Source organism: Ixodes scapularis, unplaced genomic scaffold (genome assembly GCF_016920785.2).
Source record: "Ixodes scapularis isolate PalLabHiFi unplaced genomic scaffold, ASM1692078v2 PGA_scaffold0__279_contigs__length_252992795, whole genome shotgun sequence".
NCBI classification, from domain to species: Eukaryota; Metazoa; Arthropoda; class Arachnida; order Ixodida; family Ixodidae; genus Ixodes; species Ixodes scapularis.
Window position 1 is genome coordinate 20,128,544 of NW_024609835.1, and position 25,039 is coordinate 20,153,582.

The window sequence follows — 25,039 nt, forward strand, 5'->3', positions numbered from 1 at the left end:
GTAGAAACCTTGGAACGTATATGTTGAAATCGAAAGGAAGTATGTTGAAAAGCAGCCAATTGCTTTTGTTCTTCTCTTTAATATTATACAGATCAAAAATATATTCCGGTTACTTCTCAACGCTACCTAGTACTCGTAAATGTAAACATATTGAGAGATAATAGAGTATAAAGTTAACACGGAAATACTTCAATTTTTTTCTGCCAGAATATAGATACGGATTTATAAAACAGCTGTCGACCATTGTATAGACAGAATAATAGGTGCCAATATTTTATTTGGTTGCTGCCCCATATGAATCTTTTAGTACACACTGAACCAGATAGGAGACATAAGATAATGGCGTTTTGTTACTCAGGTCAGCATCTGAGAATGGCTAGCATGATGCTGGATTGGACACAAAACCTCGATACTGTAAACAAAAAAGTTACCTTTAATTGCGTGTGCTACTGAAGTTGAATAACAACCGAGGCGTCGGAGTACGCGCAGGAATTATGCTTAAGTAAAATATTCAGCGTCCCTGTGCTAGTCAAATTTTTCAGTCAGTCAGTCAGCACAACTTTATTGGTGCCACAAAAAGGAATTAGGAAGTGCTGAGGAGCCTACTAAGAGTACTCCCCCCCCCCCCCCCCCCCCCCCCTCAGACGGCGGCCAGGATCCCCTGGACAACGACGGCGTCTTCGGCCAGTCGGACTAAGTCTTCTTGGGCCCGAGGGTCCGAGCTGAGCAGAGTGGTCTGCGAGCTCTTTTCATCTCTGAGCTGCGTGAGTAATTTATTCGCGCAAGCGCCCCTGCCTATGTTACTACACTCCCACACCATGTGTTTCAAGTTCGCCCTCTGCCCACATAGTTTGCACGCGCCCGTGTACCTGTCCGGGTACCACCGATTTAGTAAAGCCGGACACGGATAGGTATTCGTTTGCAGACGTCTCCACACCGTGGACTGTCTCTTGTTCGGCGAGTGGTGTGCGGGGGGAAACCTCCTCCTCCCGTCCGTGTAGTGGTCGAGAATATCTCTAAACGTCACCAGCCAGTCTCTCCCGGACGACGTGACGGGGGCCACGGACGTTGTGCCGGCCCGGACGGTAGGTCCTCGGGCCGCGTCGTGAGCCTCCTCGTTGCCAGGAAGCGACGCGTGCGCTGGTGTCCACACGAGTCTCACTCTTTCTCTCCCACCGAAGCACGTCGCACCCCTGAGGACACGCAGAGTCTTCGGCGACACTCTCCCTTTGGCGAAATTGCGAACCGCGCTCTGCGAGTCGCACACGATTGTCCTGACGCCGGGCATGCTTAGCGCGAGCGCCACCTCTTCCGCCGTCTCTTCGATCGTCGGTCTTCGCGCTGCAGCTCGCGACGAGGTGTCCGTCACCGTTCACCACCGCCGCTGCCATGGCTCCTCTTCCCTTGTACTCGGCCGCGTCGACATACGCGACTCCCTCCTCTTCTTTTAGCGTTCTTCCCAAGGCTTTGGCCCTCGCCTCCCTTCTCTTGGCGTCGCGTACAGGATGCATGTGCTTTGGGATGGGGGAAATCTGCAGCATCTCCCTGATGTGTAGGGGAACGTACACTTTCTCGCCTCTCTGCGTCTCATACCGGAGGCCGAGGCTTTTGAGGATGTGCCTGCCAGTCGCGCTCCTCGTGAGCCGTTCCAACTGGGCCGTTCTTTGAGCCTCGATGAGCTCGTCGATGGTACTGTGTACCGCTAGGGCCGCCAGCTTCTCGTTTCACGTCGAGTCTGGCAGCCCTAGGGCTCGCTTGTATGCTTTCCGCATTCTACATTCCAGCTTGGACTTTTCGGCCACTCCGAGTCTCATGAAGGGAACCACGTACGCCAGCCGACTCATCACGAAAGCTTGTACCAGGCACATGAGGTTGCTTTCCTTCATCCCACAGTTCCTGTTGGAGATCCTGGCGATGAGCCGGGCGACATGATAGGCCGTCCCTTTTAGGGCCTGTATCATCTCCCTGTTCTTTCCATCTGCCTGTATGCGAAGGCCTAGCACCCTGATGCTCTCGACCTGGGGGATACGGTGCCCTTGCGCGAAGAGTTCGATGTTCGATTTCACCTTCCCGCCGCGTTTGGGTCTCAGCAGCAAAAGCTCGGACTTCTGCGGAGAGCACGCCAGTCCCCTGGGAGCTACGTACTCTTCTATCACCCGGATTGCCTCCTGCACTACTTCCTCTATGTAGCCGTCGCTGCCGCCAGTCACCCACAGCGTGATGTCATCGGCGTAGATGCTATGCTACAGTCCGGCTATCTTCTCAAGTTTCGCGGGCAGGCAGATGATCGCCACGTTGAAGAGGTACGGGGACAGCACCGATCCCTGTGGCGTTCCTTTTCCCCCAAGGCCCAAGGCCTGTCTTCGGACTCGACTCCTCCGACCGCCAATCTCGCCTTCCTCCCGCTCAGGAAGTCCTGGATGTATTCATATGTTCGCTTGCCCACGGCCAGCGCCCTGAGGTTGTCGAGGACTGCGCCGTGTATAATGTTATCGAAGGCCTTCGTGAAGTCCAGGCCCAGGATCGCTTTGGTGTCGAGAGGGGAGCTCCCCGTTCCATCCACTATCTGATGCTTAAGGCGCAGCATCACGTCCTGAGTGGACAGATGCGACCTGAAGCCGACAATGGTGTGCGGAATGAGCTCTCTCTCCTCCATGTACCTGTTCAGCCTCCCCAGGACGACGTGCTCCATGAGCTTGCCCGCGCAGGAAGTTAACGAAATGGGTCTAGGGGGGAGTCCAGCTGCGGCATCTTGACCGGCTTAGGGATCATTACCACCTTGGCGGTCTTTCACTGCTGGGGGATAAAGCCCCGCTCCCAGGACGCGTTCATGTATCGCGTTGTGCCGGTAACGGCTTCGTCCCCCAGATTGCCTAGCATCTTGTTCGTCACTCCGTCGGGACCCGGGGCCGACTTGGTCTTAAGTCTGAGCAAGACCTCCCTCACTTCCGCTTCGGTGATGGGCACGTCCAACGCCGTGTTCCTCTCGCCGTCGTACTCCGTAGGAGCTCGGGGTGGGCTGTCTCCTAGGTACCTCTTGCGGATCTCCTTCATGGGGTCGTCCTCGCTCCCCTCTTGGCGACGCAGGATCTCGCTCATCTTGTTCTTCTGGGCCGTCTTGGTGCCGTCTGGATCGAGCAGGTGCCGAAGGATGTTCCAGGTCTTCGGAGCGCCAAGCTGGTGGTCGAAGCCGTCGCAGGAGTCTTACCACTGCTGTCGCGTGATCTTGCTGGCATGGGCTTCAATCTCCTTACTTAACTTGGCGATCTTACGCCGAAGGTTGCGGTTGTGTTTCTGGATCCTCAAGCTCCTCTGCATGCTGGACTTGGCCTCCCACACGTGCAGGAGCTTACTGTCTGTAGTCAACATGTTCGCATCCTCTGGCACGGTCTTGGTCGCGTGCTCGGCGCAGGCCCTCAGCTCTTCCGTCGACTCCTCGATGTTCTCAATGTCATCTTCCTCAAACTTTTCTAAAAATCCTCTGAAGGCGTCCCACTCTGTAGTCCTAATCCTTCTGCCCTTCGGTTTCCCCTGGCCGGCTATGACCGTCGCCGCCACCACGAAAAGGTCGCTGCTCAGATCTTCCCAGGTGTTGATCCACTCCGCTCCTTTCACGTTCCGGACGAATGCTAGGTCCGGCGTGGTGTCCCTGTGCCTTGCATCTCCCCTCCTGGTGGGCTGATCCGGGTCAGTAATCAGAGTCAGCCCTCCGTCATGGGCGACATGCCAGAGGTTCCTGCCTTTCACGGTCTCCGCCAGGTACCCCCAGTCCGGGTGCGGCGCGTTGAAGTCGCCGACCACCACGAGGGCCTGTTGCTTTACGATCTCCAGGTCGCCCGGAAGAGTGCGCCGAACCTGTGACGCTTGGCGGGGCTGCTGTAGACGTTGAGCACAAAGACGCTGCGCCCGTCTCTCTTCGTATTGGATATGATCTCGATCAACACGTGTTCCACCGTCGAGATCCCGGTGTCGTGCTCGATGACGGGTAGGTTTCTTCTGACTAACGTCGTGACCCGCGTCTTCTCCTTGGCATTCTTACCGTATGCCCTGTAGCCGATAACGTCGGGTGTGCTCTCTTCTTCTTTGGTGCTAACGTACAGCTGCAGATTCCCCCTCTTCCTACGAAAACCGCGGCTTTTCGTCACGAAGCTCTCTTTGTCCCCGTTAACGGGTTTAGCCTTGCGTGCCTCTCTTTTCCCTCGCGCCGTGACGCGCGCCCTCCGCTTCAGTGGCGGTGACGCCGACTCACTACCGTCAGACTCCGCGAAGATCGTATCCTCAGGTGTGTGCACAGCCTCTACTCGAGCACCCTGCTGTGTTTGCTGCATTGGACGGCTTTGGACCGACTGTCCGGGCATCTGATCTATCAGTTGCTGCAGTTTCCTCTCTAAATCCTGTTCTCTCGCCTGAGCTCTTCTCTCGTTCTCCTCCAACCGCCTAAGTAATTCCCCATTCTGTCTTTTGAGTTCCTCAATCATTTTCTCACAGTTCTTATCGCATTTGTGCCCTCGCCTTCTCTCCAGCTGTGGGAAATCGTCTTTTTTTCCAGCTGTGTGGTTAACCCATCGAGGCCGGCTGCCTCGACCACTTTCGAGCGTTGATGCTTCCTGCTGCGTATGCTGCGCCTTTTGCCTGGTGTCGGCGTTCCACGTCACTTGTTGTTTTCCACTGGCGTTCTTCTCCCTCACGTGTTGAGGTGGGGGTCCCGGCTTAAGCCTTCTTTTACACTCCTTGCTCGCCGTCTCATGTGGCTGGTCACATATCTTGCATCTGGGTTGACATTCGTGGCGCTCTGGGTTCACCTTTTCCCCGCATCTTGGACACTGCTTTATTTCCGGGTGTGGGCTGACGTCCTGTCGGTGGCCCACTTCGCCGCAGGCCTTGCAGTACTGCACAGACCTCCTGTGCGGTCTACACCGTGTGTATTCACTGCCCACTTTCACATAGAAGGACACGTGGGGCCCTTGAAATGTTAGCAGCGCCAAGTTGGACTTTCCTAGCATTCTTGCGTGTGCTACAGAAGTTGAATAACAACCGAGGCGTCGGAGTACGCGCAGGAATTATGCTTAACTAAAAAATTCAGCGCCCCTGCGCTAGTCAAATTTTTCAGTCCATTTTTTTTTTTAATTTTGTAATTCGTTTGGTTCCTTTACTTTTTAATAGTGATTGGTTGTCTTCGTATGCTGCAGGGAAGCGAACTCATAGGCGTTTTGCTACAGGGTGTAAACTGAATAAAGAAAGGCCGGTGGCTCGTCTTCCGAGGGGATCAAGGGCAACTCCGTACGCAGAACCTGACAAGCGAGACAAGGCATCATGAAATGGCTGAAGAAAATGCAAAAACAATTGAAAGAAGGTTCCTCTCACTTTAAGCGTATCGTAAAGCTAATTGACATGATACACTAGACAGCCAGTTAGGAAAACAATATTGTTTTTATCGCCTGGGTCCGTTTTCATGAATTTGTTTCGTCTCTTTCGAATTGATATTACGAATATCCTTTCAAACTTTTTGGGTGTTCTCAACTTTTTTTTTTTACAGTTGATAAATATTTTGCCTATTTTGGGATAAAGCGCTTCAGATATCTTTAGATAAAGGAATATTTTTTTTACTGGTTTCGGGATTGCTATTGGAAGTACATTGGTCAGTAAACATATCTGAGTTTATAACTATCAGGCTTCGTAAATATGGAATTCTAGAGGGTTTAATGACATCAAAACCTGCCATTGTCCTGCAACAACGTAGCAGCAACACAGGAAAAAAAAAAAAAAAAAAACGCCGCGCACAACGTATATGTTTTTCTGTCCGCCTATTTCGCGCGTAATGACCGCGACGCTAACGAGCAGATATTTTACAGCGCCATCAGTCAAGATTCCACCAACCGACCGCCCGAAATGGCTCCAACAACAGCCTGTCGACCGCCAGCCACTCCACCCGGCCGATATTCGCAGCCCGACCACCGCTACTTTAACCTGTACTAACGGGCAATTTGTTCCCCAGTCCCACGGGAACCTGTGTGCTTTATAAAGCCATAAGCGCGACATATCCACCCCTTTCGACAATCTCCATCTCTCCCTCACTCTCTTACTTTTTATCTGACACAGGTTTAGGCATCAAAACCCTCAGTTCTCCTTTTTCTCTCGCCTTCTTCCACTATAGTATTCTCTACTATATTAGGGTGAGCACTAAATTAGTCACGATTTTAAGGCTTGTTTTGTTGTTCTTTCTCAACGATGATTAGGTTTAGTCAAAACACATTCCAGCAAACACCCTTCAGAGTTTTTTATATTCCCACTCCCGCTCATTCCAATTTTTCTGGAGGTTTCTTCCTTCCCCAATTGTCAATCTCAACAAAGTTGGCCCCGCATTTTGCATTCCTTCCTTCATCCCGATAACTGTTACCCCAACCACCCTTTTTCCTCTTCTCTTTCGCTGAATTCGTCCCAGCATTACGTCAGCTCTCTCAACGCCCCCTGCCTCGTTTGTCTATCCCTCTCAACCCTTATAAGCCTTCTTCTCTTGCGCCTCAATCGTTTCCTTCTCTCCCCTTCCCTCACTCCCTTCTCAACGCGCACCGGGTTTCGGGACTGAAATATGGCACCCCTGGGCCTCTTCACGGCCGGCTTCGGCGCGTTGAAAATGACGGCTGCTTACAACCGCCAGATCCTACCGCTGATCGCGCTCCACGCGCGGGGAAAAGAGGCACGGGCCGAGGGAACAGAGCCAAGCTGCGCCAGCCACCGGCGTTTTTTGTGTTTCGGGAAGTAGTCTTTTGTGCGTGTAGTAGAGCGTTCCGCTCCCGACGACGTTCCTGCGTAAAGCCCCGTTTCGCCATGGACCGCAGCGGACGCTACGAGTCGCCCCAAAACAATCCGGTGCCGGGAAAGAATCGCGTGACTGCGAACCTCGCATGCCGCTCTCTCTCCCTCTCCTGCAGTTCACGTGACACTCGCACCGGATTGGATTGGCTCCTCCGATGACTCGTAGCGTCCGTTGTTGTCCATCTAAGACGAAGCGACGGACAATAGTGGCTTCGCGCCTTCCTGCCCCGCATTCCCCAGGGACCCATATATTCGGTGGGTTCTCTCAGCAGTGACGCCGCCGCGCACACTGTGGATCAACCAGGAGGAAGAGGAAGGGGGGGGGGGGGGGGGGGGGGGGCACGTAGCGGTGTATAAACATGCCAGGCGCCAACACGCGCGAAAATGCTGGTGCGCGGAGAAGGTCGCGTAAAACTAATTAATCGAGCGAGGGTTATTGGCGCGGCAGGCCAAGTGGCGCCAAACGCGGCCTATTTGCGTCTTTTTTTTTTTTATTCCGACGGGCGTGTTTTGCTCTTGCGTCAGCCGCTCGTTGGCCGAATTCTCGGATGAGGCTCATGAATACCGCTCGGAACATGAAAGCTCGTAGAGCGAGATGAAGGTGAATATAAATTGGATCGGGCTCGGTAATTTGTTTGTTTACAGCGAAAAATCGCGACCTCGCGTTTCTTTTTTTTTTTTTTTTATTTTTGTTCGTTTATTTGTTAGCATGGTGTTGGTTGGTTTGTGCTTTCGCTTAAAGAGAGATCAGTGAGAATTAGCTGTTCGCTGATTTAGTTATTTCGGCACACTGCCTAGCTTGATGCACTTTGGGTGTAGGGCTTATAGTGTACGGTTCATCGAACATCATTTCGTGGTACCGCCACCATCAAACAAGGATTGAACTCCAACGGCAGGTTTCTTGACTTCTGCGAGGGAATAAAAGAGTAATTGTCAATCCGCTAAGACACCAAATTGTGGACTGCAGTGTGATAAGCATCCACTTTCGTTTAAAATGTTATTATAACGTTTATTGCGGATATAACAAAAAATCTTCGCCAAAAACTCAAAAATGTGCTGCTTCGCAGAAAAGAATAAATACAAGCCCGACATTTTTTTTCTTTTTTTTTTTAATTACGTTACATCTACGCCTGATGTGGATCTTTGTTTTACGTTCTTGCCTCGCGTACCTGAATATTCATGTACTGCTTAATTGTATAAATTTTCTTTCGCTACGTCTGCTGCTCTGGGCGGCTACATATTATCACGCTGAAACGTTGGAGTTTTCTTTGTCCAGTTTACTGTTAGCAGCCTCATTTGCTTTTGATCAACCCTAATTCGTTTCATGGATGTTCAGATAGTGGCAGGGTGTAGTGTGCGTCAACATGGCCTCGGATATATGTGTCCGGAGAATACGGAGTCAGTGTGGCCAACAGAGTGGTTATTTATTCGCCGTATATAATCTGAACCTTCAGTTTCTCTTTTAACTCTGAGGACGATTTTCCTTCAGCACTGAGGCTGGTGTAATATTTCTTTTTTTTTTTTCAATCGACATGTGCACAAAGCTAAAGAAAGCTGCTATACTGGCTATCTTTTTCAGAGAATAACTAAGAGCGGCACATGATACCCGGTCTAAACGTAACGGCCACTTTTTCTTTACTTTTCTCAAGAGAACTGAAAAGTACAGATGAATTGCCGAAGGCCCGATATACTGCTGAAATAGCAACCGCAGGAACATCATTTGTTTCGTTTATATATTTTTTTTTTTGGTTTTTGTTAGGCTTGCGACGAGCGATTATTAGAAATAATAGGACTACTTTTCCTCGTGCAGGAGTAAACGCGGGTATTCTATGAAACCGTTGTGACTGCCCACGTGCGTCATTTTAAGGCGTAAGGATGCTGACACGAAGAGGGACTTTGGCTGAGTTCCGTACAAGGAAGGCCTTAACGCAATTTTTTTAAGAAACAACATATGAATACCACAACTTAATATTCGGATAAAACGTAACTAAAACACATTACTTGTACCAATTCAGAAACGCGTTGAAACCGCACAGTTTCCAAACCAATTTGTAGCAGTACTTCTGTCATGCCGAAAAAAGTGACATCAGTGAAGTCCGCCTTCAATCCGTAAATTACAGTGAAATTTTTTGTCACTATAGTCGGTGACAGGTTCAGATTTTGGGGAAGCTCTTCCCACCTCTTTCCGGTTTAGCGTAGCCAACACTGGAGAGAAGGCTGCCTCTTCTCCAGCGTTCACTCTGCTGAAGTAGAAAGTGGTCCGAAGAGCTTACCCTGAACTCATTAATATGTCACCGACGATATACTCCATGTCGCTAGTTGAGTACAGTGCAGGCAAAGAGAAGGAAAGGCGGGAAGGGAGAGGAGGGTCGTGGAGGGCGAGGGGAGAAAGGAAGAGCACTAGGAACGTGAAAGAGGAGAGGACGTTTCTCTCCTCCGCCCCAGCCCTGCTAGTGCTCGACATTTCACCCCTCGTATGGTGTTGCCTTCGCCTGTACTGCACGCAACTAGTGACACGGAGGATAGTTGTCGCTCTGGTCACATGATTGTTTACGCGAGCCAATAGAACTTAGGTGCAACCCGGCAAGGAGCCTGGCTGCGGTGATGACGTATGCGTCATAACGCCTTCGTGGCTCACGTCTGTGTCTCGTCTTTGCGACTAAATTTTCACCAACTTACCTCCGCCAAAAATTTAATTCACATTAATGGGACCCTGCAAAGACTTCTTTACTGGTTTTTAATTTGCACCGAACCAAATCACACTGAACGTAGTAACTTAATGAAACTATTCTTTTCTGGAATTGCCCTCTATGCCCGCGTGGGTTCCGGGCCACGCGGGCATAGAGGGCAATGAAGCGGCGCACGGGCTGGCAAGGGCGTTCTTGTCTCTCCCCTCGGCCGGTCAGCCGCTTCAGAGACCCTTGGATGCGCCGTCTGGCTCCGACGCTAGCACAGGCCCTTCACCACCACAGCACCCGCGCACCGAAACTAAGCGGCGCCTGTCCACCCGGCTGCCTGAGTGCCCGACCTCCATCCCTAGGGGATACCCGCGGGCGGCCGAGGTCCGGCTACGCCGAATCACAACCGGCTGTGCATGGACACCGTATCGCCTGGCCCGCTTCGGGCTACGTTCGCCAGAGTATGCAATATGCGACCGGTGTAGTTCGACTTCTACATCGCCACCTCAAGCCAGTCAAACCGCCGGGCTAATCCCCGATACTTCCATTAACACCCAGTCTTCAGCGCATCTCGCCACCCTACGCCACCTGCTCTGGGAGTGCCCGGCAAGGCGAAAGGAAAGGGACATAGCACTCGCGCAGCTCGGTCCACCGCCAGGAATGACGTTCAAGGCCTGGACGGCACCGACAGGCCCCACAGACGTCAAGAGGCGCGTCTTCAACTCACTCTTGGCTTACGTGAGGACGGCCGGTCTGGCCAGCCTTCTGTAAGCCCCCTCCCCCTCCCGCCCTCGCACCCCCTCTCCCATTCCTGCATCCTTATTCCCTTCCCCTTCACGACAAGGCATGAAACCGGTCGCGTCGTACCCCTTCTAAATATGAATAAAACGTATCCAACAACAACTTTATTTTAGAAGTATTATGCAAATTGAAGTGACAAATACATGCGAAAAATAACCTCCTTCATGACGTCCTTGGTCGCATGAGTGGCCGTGAACTAGAGGAGGGATAGTGAGCTCAGCGAGCGGTCACGGCTGCGGCACTCCGTGTCGAGTGCTCGGGAGGGCGCCACTAAAGCATGTTCTGGCTAGGATGTATGAAGTGGGCAGCCAGGGCGGCTCACATTCCATTTGCTGCGCGATTAGACACTAATTCGGCGTCACACTTCATTGGCCACAAACGACAGCAAACACGGGGTAAGCATCGGTTCAGAACGGGAGCCACTTCGCGCTGCCATACCAAACGCCCAAGCCGCAAGCCGAGCCTTCTCGCCGAAGGCCTTCGGAACGCACGGAACCGGTCGGATCCTCGAGCCCGTATGCGACCGCAGCGCCGCCGAGTACATCCGGGACCTTTCTACGCTCGCCGCACGTCGGTGCCTCATCCCACCACCCCTTTCCAGTATGCGCCGCCTTTTCCACCGCTTGGTGGCGGGTATGCCGACGGGTCATTTCTTGTTTCCGTACTTTATAGACTGCATTTGTTTCTTTTCTGATCTAAAATACTGACCAAAAACTACTTTTATAAATAATTGAAACGTTTCGCGCCATTTATATTTTCTATTTGGACTAAAAAGAGGCTTTTAGCGGCTTTGACCAGTAGTTAGTCCAGGACCAAAGACGTCACATATCGCGCGCTTTCGGTACCGCGGGTAGCCCCCGTAGGTGGAGGAGGTTTCCGCGTCGTCCGGTTAAAATATGATATACTAATATTTAGCTACTCTCCCCGTGCCCGCTGGCTTGCCCGAACCCCACGGGAAGTGGAAATCGTAAAAAAGGTAGACGCTTAAATATGATTGCAGGGCCCCTTTAAGCGCAAGAATGTTAAAGTAACGTGTCACTTTGAATGCGATAGGGAGATGTCTACATCTCGACCTACAGAGTAAATTGTGTAACTGAGTTGGCTGCTGTGCTGATCCAACTAGGTTACCTAAAATAACACTTCCAATCGTGTGTCTCTGTACGTGTATGTGTGTGTGCATGTTTATTTAAAAAAGCGGACGTACTGGTGAGTGGAACCTCTTCGACATGCCTCTTTAGAACCGGGGGTTCCTCAATACGAAATCGGGCTCTTGCACGAAGTAAACTGATCTCCCGCTTTTGTTCTCGTCGCTTATCAATCTCGCATTTTGTTTCTTCAATTCCTCGCTAAACTGTCCTTGCGGGTCGATTACGCGGTTCAAAGTCTTGAAAGCAGGGGCGCCCGTCTTCGTCAGCGAAAAAATGTTCGGTACCGCTTACGCTGATGCGATATTAATTTCCTTCAAGAAACGGCCCCACCACCAGCCTAAAAACAAAAACAAAAAAAAAACAAAAACATAAACGGGGGAAAAAAATCAACATGGAGAGCGGACATCATCTGAGCGTTGGACACCGAAAAGTCTGCCATTGTCCTTACTTTTCTAGCAATTTTTTTTTTCTTTCTGGGTGGTGGTTCTTTTATTTTAAGCTTGCGTTTTCGTAATCTCTCTGTCCCGCCCCGATGATTTCTGTCGTGCTTAAAAATTTTTCTCCTCCTAAGACAATGAAAGCGGAAGCGCGACAAAAGTGGAGGACCGCCGAAAAGATACCCTTCTCCTTTTGTTCCCTTTTCCGCCATTGTGTCCACGAGAGAAATGTCGCTAAGTCTGGCTTCGTCGTCTCCAAGGCTGCTCTAGTGGCCGCCGCTGGCAATCCCTGCTTCTTTTCAAATTAGCCGGAGCAGCGAAGGGAAGCCCGCACGTTTCTTACGTCGTGCTGCGGAGCGCTCGGACGAACATCAAACAAGCTGGGCATTCTCGCGACGTCGCGGAAGGAGGGGGAGGTTGACGTTCTTCTGAAGAAGTGCCGAGGCGGAAAACTGAGGTAATCTTTTACGCGAAAGACCCCTCTTTTCCCCTTTAAAAGTAACGTTTTTTCGCTGTACTGAAATAGATGTGAAAGATGTTTTATATTTTTCTCCAGAATTACTTTTACTAGCGACTGGAGTGGAAATATATATATATATATATATCTCGCGTACTATCAGTGCTTATTGTGAGATAATCAAAATAATGGTAAATATTCAATAGGGTCTTTTTGTGTATCTTTTCGAAGCGGAATGTTCGTTTCGCGGCATGTAAAATGGCTTAATTGAGTTGCGTGCATGTTTACACAGCCAAAAGCTAGTCAACCCCGATAAGCTACAGTGGTGTCTCCGCCAGAGTGTCGAACTGGAACCGAACCGAACCAAAAACAGGAACCGAACCAAAATCGAACCGTTATTTTTAACCGAACCGGAGCTGAACCGAACCGAAATCTCCGTCCCCATCTTGGACTGAACCGGAACGGAACCGAAAAAATATATAACGGTAACCTATTCAAAACGGTTCACGTAAATTTTTTTTATTACAAAATGAATGTTTGAGGAAGACAAATTGGCAGCTATTTTAATATGTAGTGATCAAAGTGTCTATACCGAATTGCAATGCATGAGAAATTGTGCGTTTTCGATGAGCTCTTATATTGGAACTATGATTAGTCATTTGTCACGTGGTCGCATGACGTCACGCTGTCAAGACATGCTGTCATGTAATGTCACATCACGTCGCCCCGTGACGTAGCCAAGTGACTCACTGCGTCAAGTAGACTTCAATTGAGAATTTCACTAGATTTATTAGCGTTTTTGGCACCGTGATGTCACATCGCATCACGACCTCTAACCGCGTGTCACGTGACACCGTGACGTAGGTACTCGATTCTCACGAGCCCCAGTCGGGTGCTCGGGTTCATGACAATAAGAATCGCCAAGCATTCGGGTAATGTCTCGTGCTCAGTCAAAGGTGAGAATAGCCGAGCTCTAACAATGTCTAAAGCTCATCCTATGCTTTATTCTTTGACAACCCCAGCGCATAACTATGATGAACACTGACGGTATATAATTAGCGTCAGATCAAGTGGCCGCTTGTTCTGATGTTGAGCTGAGGAGGGGAACGCTGTTTTTGTTCCTTCGCTTTTCTGCGTCTGCAACTGAACGGAGAGGAAAACAAAAGGGTGTTTTTGAAAATTATCAACGTCAGGGATTATCTTTTAGCGGTATTTACTGAAAATACAAAAAATGTTGCACGACCCAGTTTACATGTGCACATCATTTAGGCACTGAAACATGCTTTTGTTGTTGCTGAACTGTCTCAGAAAGTGGTTCCCGAGAAAAGAAGCATTGAAAGGACTAAATGTTACCTATTAATCCGAATATAAATAGAACTACAAGTGTGTACGGGTAGCAAAACCTGAAAATAAAGATCCTAATCACCTCAAAAAAAAAAAAAAAAAAAAAAAAAAAAAAAAAACGAACTTTAGCGGCCGCTTGAAATCTCTCAGGAGTTTCGCTCTCAAGGTCTTCCTCAAACTTTAACCACCTCCGTATTTTGTTTACACTGCATAGTTTTTCGGTGGAAACTAAAATAAATAGAAGACTACTGTTGTCAAATGACACAAATATATTTTTCGAATTAACACGCCCAAACGCGGGAGGGAGTCCCACAGGAACAATAAGAAGTCTCTAAGGGAGCATCAAAAAAAGGAAAAAAAAAAGGGGGGGGGGGATGTAAAAACATACTGTGTTGTGAAGGTTCCTCTGCTCCGCAGCTTGGGCACAAACCAGAACGCTTTGTTCCAGAAAATCCTTTGTTTGCAAAAACACCGCTTCCAGAAAGCGCATTTTCTGGTGCCAGACGCACACGCCGTTCCGCATCACGCTTCACCAAGAAACAATAATTTGTGTATCTTGAATACACGACTTGCATTGAGCGCGAACCTTCTGCAGCGTGTGTTTGGCACAACCGGATTTAATGTTCTCAAAAGGAACAAATCACAACCAGCATATAGTGCGATGACGTCGCTTGTAAACCATGTCAAACAGTTCATTTTTCAGGTGAAAAACGATGTTTTCAACACTAGGGAAAGTGGATGTCCAAATTGTAACGTTGTGAAGTATATATCAGTATGGAGATGATATGCGGCAGTCTAATAAAATCTTACAGCTCACATGACGGATAAAGCAAATTGTTTTGAAGTGGAGCTCCAAACCAGGTGCACGAAAAACCGAATACAGCATTGGTTTCCCGAGACGGTATTTGGCGAAGTTTCAAGTGCCTGCAAGACGATGTCCAATTGTGGTTAAAACTAGAAATATATTGTCTGTTCTTCGCGATATTTATGTGTAATTAGGAATATCATTCCATGCATCTCTTCGTATTTATTGTGGCAGTAAGACGGTCCGTATGATATTATTTATAAGAATTCTACTGCTTATTTCTCTATCTGCACATTTCGTTATTTGCCTTGAGATCTATTATGTGCGCACGCAGTTCTTTTTGGTATACACCACGACCCGGTGCTTCGCACTGCCAGTCAGAGAACAAAAAAAAAAAAAAAACGTTTCCGCAGAGTCAACAGCTGACATTTTCGAGTGTCGTCCTCCCGCGTCGATCTCAAACGGTTATGTTAACTTCATGCAGCCAAATTTATTGATGGCAATAAATATACATTTAATTACAGCCTGAAGATTCGACAACATTAATAAACAACCGATCCCCTTAATTATATACTTTATAAGTAAATGCACATCAAAATAGCCCGAATTCTGCTCTGCAAAGCTTTTCCAGAGTTTTTATTTGATTATAAAGCTGCTTTAAAAAACAAACAAAAAAACTATGTTAAAAAACAAACAAAAAAGCTATGTGTTCTTGACACATATTTAACTTTTCAAACACACAGAAGTCTGTTACTGCATCGTCTATGTGATGAACAACAGTTGTATATGTCTGTGGCAGTGTTGGCGGAAGCGCGTTTCAAATAACAGCGTTATTTGAAACACGTCATAACACGTTACCGTTTTCGGTTCACGTACTCGTTACTTTTTCAAAAGAGTTACCGGTAACCTACCTGCGTTACTCAGTTCAAGTAATGGGTAACGCGTTTACGTTAATCGATACCTCTTCCTCCCAAAACCTGAAAACAAAAAAATAAGTGCACTTACATTTTATTCGCGTTTCTACACTTCCTGTTACCCTAGGTCCAGACGCCGGTGATGCTACAAGCTGATGTGACCACTCAGACAGAGTCAAAAGGCCCCCGTCATGGTGTTCGCCGTGTTTCTGTACGTATTTTGTCATCGATGAAACAATCACAAACAAAAAGGTCCAACGACTTCCGCTTTTGACTCAGCTTAATGAGTTCCACTTAAGCTCGTAGCGACAGCCACGTCTGGACTTAAGCTGAAAAGAAGTATGTGCGCCAGTTCACTGAATATTGCACTCATTCCACATGCCTTTGAAGATTTTGCCTCTCTTTTCCCCATGCACAAAGTCCAACTTTAGAAAAAACACAACGGCCACGCAATTTGTCCTACTGCCAAGAAAACGGCTTCGCCAAAAAAATCCTGTTGTCATCAATTTATAAATAAAAACGCAACGCAAAAGTAGCGTCCATCACATTTTATCGTTAACTGCAACGAATTCCTTTCATTTTGAAGTAACGTATGTCGGTAACGCGTTCCATTATTTTCCGAATAACGAGTAACGTATTCTGTTACTTTTTTTCGGTGACGCCTACAGCATTCGTTTTGAAGCTGAGCTGAGTAGACCGCGGCTCGCGGTCTACTCAGCTCAGCGCGGCGCGCTTGCCATTCTCGCTCTTCCGACGGAGTGTGTATCTTCCGTGGTCTAGTCATGTAGAGAGAGGAGGGGGTGAACTGATCGAGCGAAGTGTACACGCTCAGGATGCACTACCAGAACCCCGAAGCGGTGGCGGCGAGTGGAAGGTGGGGTGAGAGGGATGAGAGCATTAGCGTGTCTTACAATAGATGACTTTGTATAGTGCGAGGGGAGACGGCGATGGGGAGTGTGTGATAGCGCGGCGGGCGCAGTCATTTATTTTTCTAACAAACGCGTGTTCTCTTACGTACGTCGGAGATTAAAAACATCGGTCGAGGCCCATGGTATGCAAGTAGGGCAATATCGACTTCAGAAATTTTCGTCCGCTGGTTTCGTTGCCCTCCATCTTGGTCCACTTTTCGAGGTTCCTGGATTCTTTTCCCGTCGTCGAGAGCGCCTGGTATAGGTATGGCTCTACTCTGTTTCTCCAGGGCTCCGGTAGGTCTGGAGCTTTGTCGAAGGAAGTAGAGTAACTATGTATGCACCAGTTGCGCAGCAGGGTACTGTAGCGCTCTCGAATTTTTGACTCCAAGCACTGCGAGAGAAGCGATCGTTGCTCTTGCACAAGACGCGAAGGAGCGGTGACAAAGGCGGTAGTTCACGGCGCACGCGCCGTCGTGCGTTCCTAGTGTCCGCTATTTGTCGTCGGTTGTTGTTCCGTCTGCATGCACACGGCCGCTTTGAAACAGCGCTTGCTTTATAAAAAAGAACTTAGCTGCGCATGTCTATGTGACGGCCCACACGATGTCCAAAGTTTCAAGAAGCTTCCTGCTCGTCCGACTTTAGTGTAAGCTGTACATTTCGCGAACGCAGAACGAACAGTGTGTCCCGCCCCAAACTCTGAGCTTCACCCGACGGCTTCCCCGCAAGCACAATATTAAAATGTGGCGCACGTGACCCTTCAGCTAAAGCCAGCTGAACTAGAACAAACATACAGATGAAGAAAAGCCATGCGCACCGCCGGCGGTGCGTATGATCGTTTCTTTGTGTGTATGTTCGGTGTGCTTAGTATTTTTATGTGTTCGTTTAATCTAGTTCAGCTATCCTTACTTGAAGTATGAACCAACTAGCTCAGCTTAAGCCTGTTGCACAGTATGTGACCCTTTCTCCGCCAATCAGCTGTTAGCGGCGAAGGAAAAAAAAAGAGTGATACTGTGGCTCCACCATTTATAGACACTCTAATAGAAAGCCCCGATTAGTGAGGGTAATGCAGGAATCGGGCCCTCAGCGCACGGCTCCTTCTTGGGCAACGAACGAAATTGCGCACCCGCAACAGCCAAATTCACCTTTTGACATACTGCAAAAAATGCGACAGCACAAGAATAAATTTTCTCAATGCTCGATCGAAAGAGTCCGGAGGAAGGTTAGCGCAGTGGCAAAGACGGAGCCTATCACACGGCGGACTCGCCTCTTTGGCTGAGACAGCGCAGTTGCCAAGCGGTGCTGGCAACTGCAGCGGGCAAAACAAAAATTACCATGATGAACTTTGCCCAAGACTTTGACATAAGGAAAATTGCGAGACTGGTAGAAAAAGTGAAAGCCGCTTACAACTCCCTGTAACGCCGAATTAGAGCGCAGCTCTTGAGGAGGAGGAGGGAAGGGCACTGGGGGGGGGGGGGGTTAAACTAACCAGGGGGGGTCACGTGACCTTGGGGGTCACGTGACCCCCAATGCAAATGATGTCATCACTGACGTCACTGATGACGTCATCAGTGACGATGACGTTGCGGTACCGATGACGTCATTAGTGACGTCACTGATGACTTCACCAGTGATGATGACGATGACGATGCGAATGTCGGTGACGTCATCAGTGACGGCGCTGATGACGATGATCGTCATCAGTGATGATGACGATGACGATGTGGATGCCGGTGACGTCATCAGTGATGATGACGATGACGATGCGGATGCCGGTGATGACATCAGTGACGTTACTGATGACGTCATCAGTGATGATGACGATGCGGATGTCGGTAACGTCATCAGTGAGGATGACGATGACGATGCGGATGCCGGTGACGTCATCAGTGAGGATGACGATGACGATGTGGATGTCGGTGACGTCATCAGTGACGATGACGATGACGATGTGGATGCCGGTGACGTCATCAGTGATGATGATGACGTCATCAGTGATGATGACGATGACGTCATCGGGGGGTCACGCGACATCGGCGGGGGTCACGTGACCTCGAGGGGCCACGTGACGTCGAGGAGGGGGTCACGTGACCTCAGGGGAGTCACGTGACCTCGGGGGGTCACGTGACCCCGGTGGGGGGCTCGCGCGGTGCATTATGGGACATTTCCCATGATGCACCGCGCGGTTACGCCGACGGCGACGGCGACGCCGCTCAAGCCGGAAACGGGCCCCTAAGAGCTGCGCTCTAAAACAAATAGGCACAGACAACAAAATAAACTCAGCTACAGATCATTTAATCACCCTCCGTATATAAATATGTCCACAGCGCCACCGAAATGTGCATATTAGAAGGAATACATAAAACCTTTAGCTGGGTTAGAAACGTTGTCTGTCCTTATTTTATTTTTAGCGCTGTCAGCATTTTTTTTTTTTAGTTCTGCACCAGTCTCGGGTTAAATTAATTATGGTAAACTTCACCTGCTCGCCTGCGCACTAACTGTAAAAAAAGGGGGAAAAAGACGTCGTTCGAGTTGCGAGCTAGATTACATGAATAACAACTTTGCTTCTGAGTTTTTCGCTCCGTGACTATGAAGAGAACAAAATAAAATAAATGTCTTCGTGGCGGATAAGAGGAAACGCGACGAAGCGCGCTCACTCTTATCCGCCATGTAGACATCTTTTCTGCGATGCCGTCCACTAGAAATCCAATATCACCGAATGCAGTTCGCAGGCCGCTTATCTAGGTAAGTTATTTGTAATGCTTTTTTAAACTATTTTTTATTTGTATATCGAACGTATGCATCGCATTTGCAGATTCCTTTTTTTTTTTTCTTATTTGGTTTTCCAGAACTGTGATCTCTACATTTTTTTCGGCAAACTCTCCTCGTCCGTTGCTCCTGCAGATCTCTCGATCGACCATCCCATGATTCACAAATACAGGCGGACGGTTCAGTAATGTAAACTGGTTTTGTGTTGATGGTAAAAAGAAATGTATATATAAACCGAACTTCTCATATTGTCGAAGGGACACATTACACCGGGAGGAGAGGGAGAGAAATAGGCTTTCACAGTAACGTTTGTTATTATGTCAAAGTGTCGGTTTAACGATAGCCTTGCTCACACAATGAGATCGCGTTTTCGAACACGTGCCCCGGATCGCCGACATCTCTACACTGAGCGCACCAGTCTCCCCGAAGGAATGTGATTTGAGTTGCCGGTCTATTTTTCTGCCAAATCCATTAAAACTCTGGAATGTATCATATCTCACGGATGTATGTGCGTTTTCGTTTATCATTTCGATACCCCCAAGCGTAGTATCTGCCTCCGACTTTTTTTTTGTCTGTTTTTTTTAGGTAGGAGTGATGAATGAAAAAGGGGGAGGATAGGGAACGCGGTTTGGTATTATTTGTTATACACGCGTCAGGACAAAAGTGTCGTGGCTCTATGGGGAAGAAAACCATTAAAGACATTGGACGTTCGGTTTGCGTCTCCGATTTTGGCGGCACTGGTTCAGTGCTGCAGACGGAAAACTTGGCAAGAGCACGAATTTAGCGCAATTATCGTTAACTACCTATGATAGTTTAAGTGCGCCGCGCCGTAGTGATCATAGGAGGGCACGCAGTCACTACATGTTCCTTTTTTTGTGTAGTACAAAATGGTCCCGGTTAAAATTGTTACGGGGGATCATGGAGCAACCACGCGTTTTGTTTCTTTTTGTTCGCTTCAAGATATAGCTGAAACAAAATTTGCATTAATTTGTACTAGTATAATTAAGGCCGTGGTCACACTGCTTATACATCACACAAAGAAGAGTCTGCATACAGATTTGAACGCAAGTCACCGCGAGATTCCTGCTTCGAATGCCGCAATGCAATGAGTTGCACGTGGCATTCGAACCACAGATATTGAGGTGACTCGCGTTTGCAGACTCTCTTTTGTGTGTTGTATGAGCAGTGTGACCCCGGCTTAGGGCAGCAGGGTGACGAAGAGGGCTAGCTGGTACGATGACATGTTGAACATAGCAGAACAGAAAGGACATGTCCTTCTCCTTTGTGCTCTGTATGTTCATCATTCAGGATGCTGTAATGTAGGGCAAAGAACAAACTTTCATCCTAGTTTGGCTGTCAGACTTGGTTCAATTTTTCGCTTTTGAGATTAGTACAACAGACTGCTATTACATTTTTTTCCAAACGTTTAGTCAATTTAGTGTCAGAATATTTGTAGCTTTAGATTAGTAATGACACGAATAAAATAAGGAGGCTTCAACAAGCAATAAATAACCGCAATAACTTTAATTATAAATAGCGCTATGCCAGAAGAAATTTTACCTTGAATCTATCGAGCTATTTCTACGGCCCACTGAATATATGGAAGAAAATTGTGTGGGTTTCTCCTTAAATGACGCTTTTACGTGCCACTGGCTTTAAATTACCAGGTATGTTCACCGTGCACCAGACACTCACGGAACTGCTTGCAGGAATCAAAGGCTGTAGATAGCTCCAACAAGCTCAACCTCTATGCCCATATCTTTTTTTTTTTTTCGTTCTAGTCAACCAATACCAAAGTAATAGCAGCGACAAGAAAAAAAATGATATGGCGCACATTCCTTTGTTTAAGCGATACACCTAATTCAAATAATGTGAAGTGATAATGCAGGCGAGCTGGGATAGTTTCGTGATTAATACTACAGAGACTGATGAAAGGAACAAAAACACATAAAAAACGCAGAAATTCCTAATACAGCTGCCCCTCGGGTATTGCGATTTTGTCTTTGTCCTTACCTAATCAAGCTCGCTAGCAAATATGCTTAAAATGAGTTCTTTTATGATTGGAATAAACACAGAGACTAGAGTAAAAAGAGAAAAAGGGCAAACCCTACAAACTTTTCTTCCTCGGTCTCGGGAGCTTTCCCAATTATGTTCATATTGCACCAGCTCGTTTGCTTACTTACTTTTTCTTCGTGTTCGTTGGTTCATTCTGCTAGTCAGCCATCTCAATCTTTTGTCTTCCGTATGTACCACAACAAGTTTGATCAGTTCAAGTGTAAAAACAGTTCTGCAAGCAGATGACAGAGGTAAATATTCTCCAAATGTTCTTCGAAATATTCTTAAATAACCTGATTTTAGTATAGGATACTTTTACAAATCATTCTGCCATTTGTGATTAAGAAAATGTTTCCTTACTTTGAATAAAGTAACATGATATTTTGTAATCAAGGGTAAAATTCGCCAAATTAAAAACACTTAGTCTGAGAACAACTGCGGATCTAGAAATAAATAAAAACACCAGTGTCAGTGATGAGACCTGCAGAGAAATTTAGACGTTCACATCCTACTCATTACCGCGTAGTTTATTTTTCTTTTTTTTATGGTAGAATTTTTAGAACACGTTACCGTTCTCTCACCAGAGCGTCTCTCGGGATTGCGATAAAAGAAGTTCGAGGTTCTGTCTTGTAGCGACGCTGTTTGGCGTAATTCTGACGGTTGGTTGTAGAAGTGCTGGCAAAGAGGACGAGCAATTCTGGTGGCTGCAGAAGGAGCTGTGAATCGACCGGTGAGTGCCGAATTCACATGCGCTACTTCTTCACTGCCACAATCACGTCGAGTCGCAGCATTAAATTGTTAGGCATATCTAGAAAATGCCCCACCCAACCTCTCACAAAAAATAACTTTTTTTTTTTTATCTACAAAATAAAATATGCATTGTCGAACGCTCACTCTCCGCCTAAATGTAGCACTAAAGGTCTGAACCAGATTCCATGGTTTCAGCATGAACCGACATCGTATTCGAAAATTATTAGTGCTTTACTGAAAATTTAAATGAAAAAAATATCGCCCGTTTTTGCCCGTTTACGGTTTCTGGCGCCAAGCTTCATGCATTCGAGAGCTCCGCGCGGCCGCCATTTTTTATTGAGATGTTCCAAAAATCTCATAACTCTTGAATAAAATAGCGGTTAGTGTGAAACTTTGGCATTTGGTTCAGAAATTTAGCCCTAGTTTGTGTAAATAAAGAGCGTTCCGCGATGTGCAGTTAATTTTTCCACTAGGAAAAAAAGCATGCTCTTTTTTTTTTGTGGGACACCTTTCATATTAAAAAAAAAGACAGTAAAAACACCACTCGGAGGAAGCTTTTAGGCGTCTCAATACTGGTAGTATTTGTATTGAGCCCGTTGGTTCAAGTGTACTCCAAGCACAAAGATTACAGCAGAAAAAGGGCGAGACAGACGGTCAGACTCTTTCGGCATATGTGTGATTCGTCCTCTTTCCGTTTTATGCTTTCTTCTAGAAGTATGACATAGGAGCTTTTTTGCATTTTGCTCGAACAGGGTATTGGCGTTCATCACAATTTTTCGCCTATATTATTCGCTGAATGAAAAATTCTCAATAGACTAGCAGTTCTAGTGAGAACCTTCGAGTTCTGAGAGAAGAGCAGGGCAAGCCGTCAGTCGGGGAGGGGGGGGGGGGGGGGGGGGGGGGGGGGGCTCTTTGCGCTAACAGTGTCGCGCTTAGTACGTTAGTGAAATTAACATACCTTATCTATTCACCACTTTACGAGGATGTAAAATATTTTATAGTAATCTAGTGTGCATGTTTTCATTCATTGAATTAAAAAAAAAACACAAAATGCAAATAAACTAAAACGGGAGAGTAGGCGAGCATAGTTTTTCTGGTTCGTTAATTAAAAATCACTGGCCGGGCCATTAAAACAAATACGGTACGTTTTATTTATTCATTTTTAAGCGATCTCTTTTGTCGCTGATGTCAATGTGCACATCAAATGAGTCATCAGAATCTGATCCAAAACGTTACTCTCAAATTAGGTCAGAAGCATAAAAGGTAAGGGCATTCGCGCGCATGCAGATAGGAAGCGGGAAATATAAGAAAACTTTACATTAAAAAATTTAATGTTTAGCAGGTCATTTAAAATTAAAAATATTGGTTTCAACTTTTTAGCTTATTTTCGGCTACGCGTTTAGTTTTATTAGTGTCTTTATCTTTTAATTCGTTTTGTCATAACATATCCCATATTCGTTTCCCTTCGTAGATAATAATCCAAATCCAGTTTGTATCAGTGACCCAGAACTGTGGAAAGTTATCTTGCATTTCTCATTCCGCAGCAATTACAGCGTGCAGGACCGGTCTGTGGATGACTCGATTATGCATTTAATCACTTGTTGCAGTTTTCTGCGAGGAGAAACTAAAGGGAGGGATATCTTTCTTCTTCCGAGTTCGCGTGTGCAGAGTACACAGCATAAAAATGAAACTGTATAAGAAAGTTTTTTTTTCGACGAATCTGCCGAAACGTTATCGTTTCTATTATGTTCGTCTCATTAAAAAGTCCGGACGGACTCTTTAATTAAAATCGATCCCGTTTGTGGCGTCCCCGTTGCTTCCTCTCTCTCTCTCTAACGTGTGAAAAAGCTTCCGTCATCGGGGCTTTGAACCCGGGAAATAATGATGAGGGATATCGCATTGCTCATCATCTCTCTATTCGGCCGCAAGGATTTGCTTGCGGTCATTCGCGATATCGAAGCAATAGTACTGCCAGAATGCACATTTCGAACCCCTCGCTTTAATCAACTACCGCATTCAGAGACCAGAGCTTGTGATGAATAGCTGAAATTTAAGCCAGATAAGTCGTTATTGGAACAACATCGCACACGTAGGAGGGACTGTATTATTCATATGAGAACTAACTTCATGCCAACTTGCCAAGGAAGTCCAAGGATTTGTTCTTCTCGAAAAATGAAAGTAATATAGTTTACATTGTGGGGGTCCTTTTGGACAAATTTTGACCCTAGAAAGGTATTGAAAATTTTTAAAAAAATCCCGAAATGTTTATCTTTGTTTAGAGCGCACCTCAAGTCGCAATATCAAGAAAACGTGACCGCTCTGACACGTGTTACAAGTAAGGGATTTAGAATAATTACTAATTACGTAATTAAATAGAGAGCATACGACGAGTTAGATAATCTATAGGGATTTCCTTTTTCTTGTGTATTACTTTCAACGAGAATGGGATATGTTTATAAAATTTTGACACATACCACTATAATAGTGACCAAATTTTTAGTCAGCAACATCTTTTAAATGTAAAGAAAAACAATTAATTACGACGCGCGTTTCAGCATGTTGAAGGTGTACAATGCATTGCGTTTTGGTTAAAATTGGCGCTTTAGGCCAACAATATTATTTTGCGATAATGAGACATATATCTCTTGAAAAACACGTTTGACTGTACTGGGTAATAAGGGGTAAAATCCGTTTTTAAGTGCTTTTTATGCCCCCTGATTTAAGAAGTTTTGTTGTATACGTTCTAGTGTTCTTCGTTTATCTATATAGAGAGTCTTCTTGTAACAGTTGCCATTTTGAAATATGACGTAATTGGGTAGTGCGACAAAAAATAAAGTAAATAGTTTAAGCTAAACTACAGTAAAAATTATAGCCATGAAAAAATGTCAAACTGTCGGCACGACACTCGCAGATTTCTAGCGCCTTCCAATTGGCTAACAGTGATTTATTTTCCCCCAAGTCAGGCTACGTCAAAATTCAACATGGCGGTCGCCTCGAAAAAAACGACCTATTCTATAATCCGGTTAAATCTTTCATGCCAAAACCAGGACCAGCTTGAATGCCAAAACAATGTACAAAGCCGAGGACGGCATCTTTGCCTTAAACCATCATCGCATGCTACACTATCAAATGTTAAACCGCCGCAAAATTATGCAGT